Source organism: Schistosoma mansoni, chromosome 6, assembly GCF_000237925.1.
Source record: "Schistosoma mansoni strain Puerto Rico chromosome 6, complete genome".
Classification (NCBI taxonomy): domain Eukaryota; kingdom Metazoa; phylum Platyhelminthes; class Trematoda; order Strigeidida; family Schistosomatidae; genus Schistosoma; species Schistosoma mansoni.
In genome coordinates, this window is record NC_031500.1 from 6,610,162 (window position 1) to 6,618,995 (window position 8,834).

Here is an 8,834-nt window from a genome sequence, read left to right on the forward strand (position 1 = left end):
AAGGTGTGAGTTTTCACAATTCATTTTGACAGTTAAGTTTTTTAAAAAAAAATCTGTCAAAATATTTATGTCTGTAAAAAAAAGGAGTAAAGAATCATATGACAAATGAAAAGATTCTTTTAACATATGGTCTTGTCGAATCAAACATTTTACGTTGTCACTATGTGTATAATAGAGATGATTGTTGCTAGGTATTTTTTCTTTGTATTGAATAACTTGGAAAGATTAGTTATTTTTGAGAAAATTTCCTTGATATATATCTGCTTATAACAGTCTTGGTTTTTTGTTTAAATGCTTATAGAACTCTATACGTTACATAAATACAATCGTTCACACCTCATGTAAGACATAGTCAATAAAAAAGAATCTTGAACACATATATATGTATACACATGATGTACCTTACTTACCCCCCCCCTCATGAATCTGTTCAATTTATCAATAGTTTCACAAAAATCTATAGATACCAACTGCTTCAATAAATCACCAAAATGTAATTCTTACTTCTAAAAGTTTATTAAAATGAAAAAAAAACAAAGATGGTAGATGTTCATAGAATAAGAGGCAAACAACAACAAACAAGCAAACAAACAAAAACAAACAAAATAAACACTGGCAATAAACAAAAATTACGATCTTTACATTCACTAATCGTTTTTAGCCTTTGATGTAGGCAAATTGCTTTTGGTGTTAATAGTGAAAATGTAGAATTGTGTATATTTTTTTTAAAAAAAAAATTAAAAAGTAAAGTTATTTGAAGTGAAAATAACAGTAAATTCACTTTGAGCTATTATCAAATAAAATGTTTTCGATGCTAAGATAATGAATCTAATGAAGCTAGACATTAACATTATTGGTTGTCAGCTCAGTGCTATAGAGGTTAGGCGCTCGTGCGCGAGGCTGATAAGTTCTGGGTTCGAATTCCGTGGGCGGGATCGTGGATTTGCACTGTTAAGAAGTTCCATACTACAAAGAATTGGCCGTTCAGTAGCTTCACGTTTTCTATGGTGGTTTACTTTAGATAGGCTCAGGAATTTATTCACGTGGATGTGGCCGTCCATTACTTCCAGGTTTCCAATGATGGTCTAGCTTAGATAGACTTATGAAACCATCTATTAAAAAATTACTACAATCTCCACAAATTCCCATTGTGATGATTTAGAAACTGCTCACAAATACAGGAGTGGGTCATTTTATGGAGGGAATTCACACTGACTGTTCAATAGAACTGTGGTGTGGTCTAGTTATATCCACATAAATAGTATATGGTGATGGTCAGACATAGAATGTATTTTTTCGGAAGGTCGATAAGGAACCAACAGGAATGAAGCGCAATCGGTACGAAAATGCAGGAACAATGGAATTAGAGAAGACGGACTGATATTTGCAGAAGGAACAGTTAAGATTGAGACAATTGATTGTTATTTTGCAAATTAACTGTTTACTGTATGGTTATCGGAATTTAGTGAGATAGTCTTTAATTTACGCACAAATACATTCGTTTGTCCCCACTCGTGTTCTTGTTCATTACAAAACGACCAAATAACAGTAATTACAACAAAACATTATGTTTTTTTCCGAGAAATTCCCTTCAACTGCTTACGACTGATAAGCCATACGAAAACAGTGCTGAAACTCGCCATGTATATTTTATATCTTTTTATCAGGATAAGTTTGATTTGAAGATTCTATGAGAGAAGTTTTGAAAACCACAGAAACATTTCTACTAGAGAAAAACTGTTACCAAACGTTAGGTAACAAGAAGTTAGAAAATGAATTCGTCAACAGATTAAAATGAGTGAAGTCCAGATTAAGCACTAGAGTGAAGGAGAAAATGTTTTTTCATTGAGATTATACATTTAAATATTGGGAAGTAATGTTGAAGTGAACGAAAAATGAAGTGGGGGAAACCAAATTATCATTTCATGTAAAATTACACAATGCTTTCATAAAATATGAAAATCATACATTTAATTCATTATTTGCACATCTTTCTTCAGTTGTCTTTCATGATTCTCCCAGTTCCATCGTTATACCAATTGCTCTCTGTTTCCTTTCCTATTCTCATCAATGCAATCTTATACTGGTAGACATTTCATTTTCGATTGGTGCTATACACTACTTAAATCTGCAAGCACAAGTGGCATACATCACGAAGTTATCATGGAAATGCGAGTTATAATTGTGAATTCATTTAGGTTACTAGCTAGATGCTCAACTACATATGTCAGCTGGTGATAATTTAATTGTATTTACAGCTGAGCGAATGTGGAATCAGTGGACTGCTGATCTTTCAACTTAGTGGTCGGTCGGCATCATGTTTGTTATGGGTTCGGTACAGTATAAGACTTTGAGAGCTCCATATAAAGTATCTTAAAACGAGCATGGAACAGTCGTCTTCCAGCTGATATATGTCCAACTGAGAAAGCCATATACATATAACTCCACAAAACAACATGTCTAAAGAAATGTCTTCCAATACAGTGAAAATAGCTATTTTTATTTTAACCTGCTTAAATTAACGGTCTGAGCTACTAGTATGTTTTGCCAAGAAACTTTATAATACATATTTATTATATCGTTACTGCACTATACTCATCGTATCTAAAAAAGATGATCATGTAGCAAGTGTTTTTAGAGAATCTTATACTTCCTGAATGTTCGCTTTATTCTGTGATGATGTGGCACAATACAGAAAGATGTTTATGCAATTGAAACCAATAAGTAGAATAATAATCACTTTTTAACAATAAAGATAGGTCGCATTATAAACTGTAAATATACTGCACTGCTTATTGTGTATTCTTACTAATTAACTGAACGTTTTATTCAAGACAACGTTTACTACGCAAAACTTTATATTTAAATGTTTGAATTTTCTCTCTACTGATGTTAAGGGATTGAGTTGACCAATCTCTTTTTGAAATTTTAAGTGCACTACCTTAATATTATCATTAGGTCTGACTGAACAATGGCTAGTAATGGAATCCTATGTTGGATTCGTCAGCTGGATGTATCTTCTCCTTTATTAATATTCACACCGGGACTAGCATCCCTGCTAAAAATTATGGAATAACTGTTCCAAAACAAATAGTCTGAAATTTGCATTCCTATAATATGTTATAAATTTAACTGGAGTGGATAGCCTATAAGTTTTATTTAGAGTTCGCGATATAGTATGGATGTATAACTTTCGGAAGGAATGGAGTAGTAATGATACAGAATAATTCATAAATTTATTCATACAATTCATATGAGTTACTTCAGTTAGCTTCTTACATGAAATAAAGAACAGAAATCTGGATGTTTTTAAGAGGTGAGAGAAAAACTCTAAACTAAACAAAATCTCAAATAAGCTTTTGTTGACAAATCGCTGTCACGAAGTATATGCTTTCGTATCAAATACTCATATAGAGCCGATAGTATGGAATATTTAGAAGATGAAGATAAATTCAATCCATGGCGAAAGCTGTCTCAGAATAGAACGGAACTCCAAAACCGAAAAATAAAAAATGCCAATGTTTATTAGTGATGAACTTTGGAATATATTTCAGGAATTCTAGGGAGGATTCATATTCGATGTATTTCAACCATGTAAACAGACAGGGTGATTACCGAGTTATATCCGAGCTCGATGTTTAAATAAATCAGCTTAGAATAAAACTTGAAGATATTAGATTCAACCGTGAGTGTGGTCGTAATTATAAACTAGTAGAGAGTTCTGAAATAGAATAATAGATTAGTTTATTTATCCATGGTGAAATCCCGCTGAATCACTGATTCAACATGTGGAAACTGAATACTTTAGTTTCCAGAACTTGGATGAACATTTCGCAAGTAATCCATCAAGCTCACAGAACATAACACTACCAACATAAAATATAGTGCTATGGGAATACAAATGTGGTTTAAACTTCTTTTATATTGTCTAGATATGTATGCGGCTATTATAACGATATATTTCTAGTGAACTGATGTTATAACGACGGTTTCTAAAAGTTCGCTCAGTTCAAGCATAGTTTTATTAATTACTTCAATAACAAACTTCAAGTGCACTCATGCTGAAATTTTATAAATCTCACATGCTGTCTAAACTAACCACTCTTAAGCTCTTTGGGTACAATAAAGAAAATATGATTTCCGGTTCTTAGTTAAAACAAATAATGGCAGCTATACAGTTAAGGCTTGTTAGCTATGACAATTATCTTTAAGTGTTTACCACTTAACAGTAAAGCAAACTAATTTCCTTAAATAACATACTTTATTCAGTGTAGAAATCTAAAAAGATAGTTTATTTCTCACTTGATGATATTCTTAATGTAGTGAATGAGAACACAGGAGGGCACAACCGAATCTTTCATAATACATCATTCCATAATATCTTGGTAAAATCTGAAAACCATACAGTAAATAATTAATTTGCAAAATGTCATTCAATTGTCTCATACTTAACTGTTCCATTTACAAATGTCAATCAATAGCCTCTGACTTCACTGTTACTTCATTTCCATAGAAAACACCCTCTGTTCTCGTTCTCTTTTCTTCGATTTTCTCAATCTTCTGTCGCCAAGCATTCCATTTTCCATTAGTAATACATACTACTTATATCTGTCTACATCAGTAGTACACACCAAACTTAATTATGAACTAAATAATGTTAAATTTAATAAACTATCAACAAATATTATTACATATAGTTGAAATTATGAGTCTATTGAAGCTAGACCACCATGGAAAACCTAGAAGCACTGGAAGGCCGTTTCGTCCTATTATGGGACTCTTCAGCAGTGCACAACCGCGATCCCGCCCAACCCAGGACCTACCAGTCTCACGCCAGAGTACTTAACCTCTAGACCACTGATCCGGCCGGCATCCAAAGGTGTTAATGTCTAACTCCGACCATATTATTACTTTAGAACTTATCTTTCAGAACTATTCATCTGAAAAATAAAATTACACATATATCCTACTGAACTGTATTCCAGGCTAACTTGCAAATATTTTTCATAAACTATAAATTAAAACTTTCCAATCTTAAAATTAATTTATATTGAACAGAAAATATTACTGATGTAGCATTACAAAATGCTTTAAGATATCAGTAGTATTTCTCTTACCACAACAGTCGCTTTTTTTGAAACGTTTTTACGTAGATTCCTGTTTTGTATTTTGTATCAATTTCTTAAATTATAAAATTAGCTAAAAGGTTACTTACCTTTTTTAAATGGTAATAAATAAATTTAAAATTATTTGAGTGAAATCACTAATAAAATGAGAAGAAAAATGCAATAAAGAACAACTGTTTTAAAAATAGTCTAACTTTAGTACTGTGGAATGTGCTACTGATGTCGATAGATATAAGTAGTATGTATCATCAATCGAAAGTGAAATGTCTGGTGGTAAAAGGTTAAGAAAATCGAAGAAGAGAGAAAGAGAACAGAGAGTGATTGGTGCGGAAATGAAGGAACAGTGAAGTAAGACACGATTGATTGATATTTTGCAAATGAAGTATTTACTGTATGGTTCTCAGATTTTACTAAAAGGTTTTGTAATTTTGCATTGAAATACATTCAGTTGTCCCTACTCGTGTTCTCGTTCACTACAGTACAATGAAGAATTATTCAACATTGTGTATAGGTGTTCTCGTTCGTCCTTATAGACTTTGATCTTGTATTTTATCACAAATTCTTGTAGAAATATCCTAATATTGTGCTCACAAAATATGTAGTGAGTATGAGAAATCTTGTTTTGCTAACGTAGATTACAAATGAAAATGTGGTTCATAACATGTAAATCAAACAATCATTATTTTGATATTCTGTTTGTACAAAAAGTAAGATGAAATCTTTCTCATAGTAATCCACTGAATAGTATGTGAGCTGATAGGATGGTTTTGTTTAAACCTACAACCATTTTTTTACCTGCGACGTCACCATATTGTTATGTCAAAGCATCATCTATTATATGTTTAAGAGAATTCGATAAGAAAAATAGTTCACACTATCCGGATTTCTCTAAAAAATCTATTTTTAACTAATAAGAAGGATTCAGAAAGCAACCAATTCACTCTTAGATTAATGAGTTTCTCATGTGGTATTTCTGGTATATTAAAAAACAAAACTGATTTTACAGTTTGGAAAATGAATACATTGGCACTTCTATTTAGCCTCAAAACTAAAAGTTTACACCAAATTGTTCTAAACCTATTTATATAGTTTATGAAAACTATTCGATGGAACTTTCCCATTTGTTCAAGTATTCATATTCCAAAATAGTAAAATTTATGTTGCGTTTTTAATAGCCAACCCATCCTATGTGCATCTAACTAATCATAATAGAATTAATAAAAACCGGTGTCACTCATTATTAAGCATAGAGCTTTTTTTCTTAATACTTCTATATACGTGAACTACACTTTTATTAATTATTGTCATGAGAAAATGTGATCTGAATGGTAAACTACTTATGTATAATTCAATTTAAATAATTTACGTGTAATGAAAGTGATATACACTTTTTGTTACTGAATCAACGTGGAATTGTAGACAAGTTCCGTTCACTCAAAGTTAGGATTAGATCTTAAGTTTGCATATTCAAGTTTAGATTAATCAAGTGGACTTCATTATGAACTGATTGAAAAATTAAATGCAGAACATCACCAGCCTCTTGTAAATAAGGTTCAGTTCAAAAATATCGATTTAAAAAGTGATTTTGGTTTATAAATCTTATCAGAGAAGATCATAGAATTCCACAAAAGAACTTTCTATCACTCACCATCGGTGTTTATGTTCTTCAATATATCAACATAAACCAATAAGTTAAGATACATATTTTCCAATCTAACCAGTAAAGTATGCATTTATCAGTTTAGCTGTTTCTATGTTACTATGATTATTAGTTTGCAGATATATACTCTATATCATAAGAATCAAGAAGCGTGAACTAATACAACACCTTGTTCATAGAATCATCAGTGAAGACAAACCAAAAAGTGAATAGAAATAAATCATAATTATTGCGCTTCTTTATCTCGTTCTATTATCAAGCATCCTTTATATTAATTTTAATGAACAGGTTAGATCAGTTCTTCCAGCTGACGAGGAAATTAGGAAAAGACGTTGGAAGTGGATTAGACATACATTACGGAAACCACCAAACTGCATCACGGGGCAATCGCTTACTCGGAATCCGGAAGGGTAGCGGAAAAGAGGAAGGCCAAAGAACACATTACGTCGGGAAATAGAGGCAGATATGAAAAAGATGAATTTTAACTGGGAAGAACTGGAAAGGATTGCCCAGGACATAGTTGGATGGAGAACGCTGGTGGGCGGCCTCCACGAGGGGTAATAGGCGTAAGTAAGTAAGTAAGTTCAATCAATTGGCAATACCAAAAATAAACAAGTTCATTTAAATATTGATGTAACATTATTTAGCTACTTATTTAGGTGTTAGTAGTAAACGTTTTAAAAATCAAATAAACAAGTGAAAAGTATGGTTTAGATGTTGACAGAACAACGAGAATACGTAGTTGATATGAAGAGTGATGTATTTGTACCACACATCTCAAACATTCTGTGCACACATATATTTACCAAGGCACTTATACGAAAACTAATTAAGATTATGGCCAAAAATGGATGGTGGCTAGCAGTGAAAACCAGGACGATTGTTATATCCTACTTGGAACTCATCAACTGCATGTACCTGGATATCAAAATTGATTTTCAGTCAAAGACCCGAACCCACTACTGTTAACTTCAAGTGCCATCGTGTTATTCACTTGACTACTGACTTGTGCAAAAGGGTGAAGTTTAATTCATTTTTGTATTGGTTGTTTGAATCTTCCCATTACTGTTCATGACTGCAACTGATCTGATTCAAAAAACCAATACTAAATTGAATTTATAAAAACTAAATAGATGAAAGTGCAAATAAATATAAACCGATAATTGGAAATATAGGAAAGAAGAAATTTAATGTAATATGGAGAGAATAGGAATTTGTCACTTCACTCTAGGCCATAAAAGTAGTTAAAAATTACTAGGACAAATTAAATAGTAATGGATTGTCTCCGGAAATTAAATTTTCCTGTCTGTGAAATTGAATTTCCGTGTACTCTTGTCTCCTTTATCCTTTTACCAATCAAAAGCGTAGTCCATGTAGTCCAATGGAGAGCCTGCTTTCAGATGAATAAAAACTATCAACTTCGAAGGAGTAGCATTTCCTAAAATTTACTACCTTATGTTGTCCCATATGTCCATACCGAACAACAATGTGGAGAATATGTTCTGAGAGATATTTGTTGGGGTTGGATTTTTAACTGAAGAAGAGTTAGCCAGACAATTAACAGCCTACGAAAATCAAGTTTTCTGTCATTTTATTATTTGAGCGATTTTTATACTATATATTTACGGAATCAAAGAGCATAATCGGTGGCTGACGATGTCTTCATCAAGACGAAGATATGTCCCTTCAAATATCTTGTATATCATAAATTAGACAAGCTATTGGTTGTGTATGTTTGTCGTTCACCGATGTTCACATGATAGTTAGATTGTTCATTGTAAACAGATGGTCGACGGCTCATAACCATGATTTACTGTTCGTTGTTCATGAGCAAAGCCAGTGTTCCCAATGTATAACAGAAGACTAAACGAAGAGCGTTCATCGTTTTCTCATGTCGGGAGCTGCAGCCTTTGTAGTAATCCATTTCGTTTATGAAACTTACAGAAAGCGTATATCATTGGGCAGGATATCTGCGTTGTGCGTTACCGTGTACTTGAACGATTGGAACTTCCAGGTTTGTTTAGTAGTTTCCACAATTTCGACTTGAT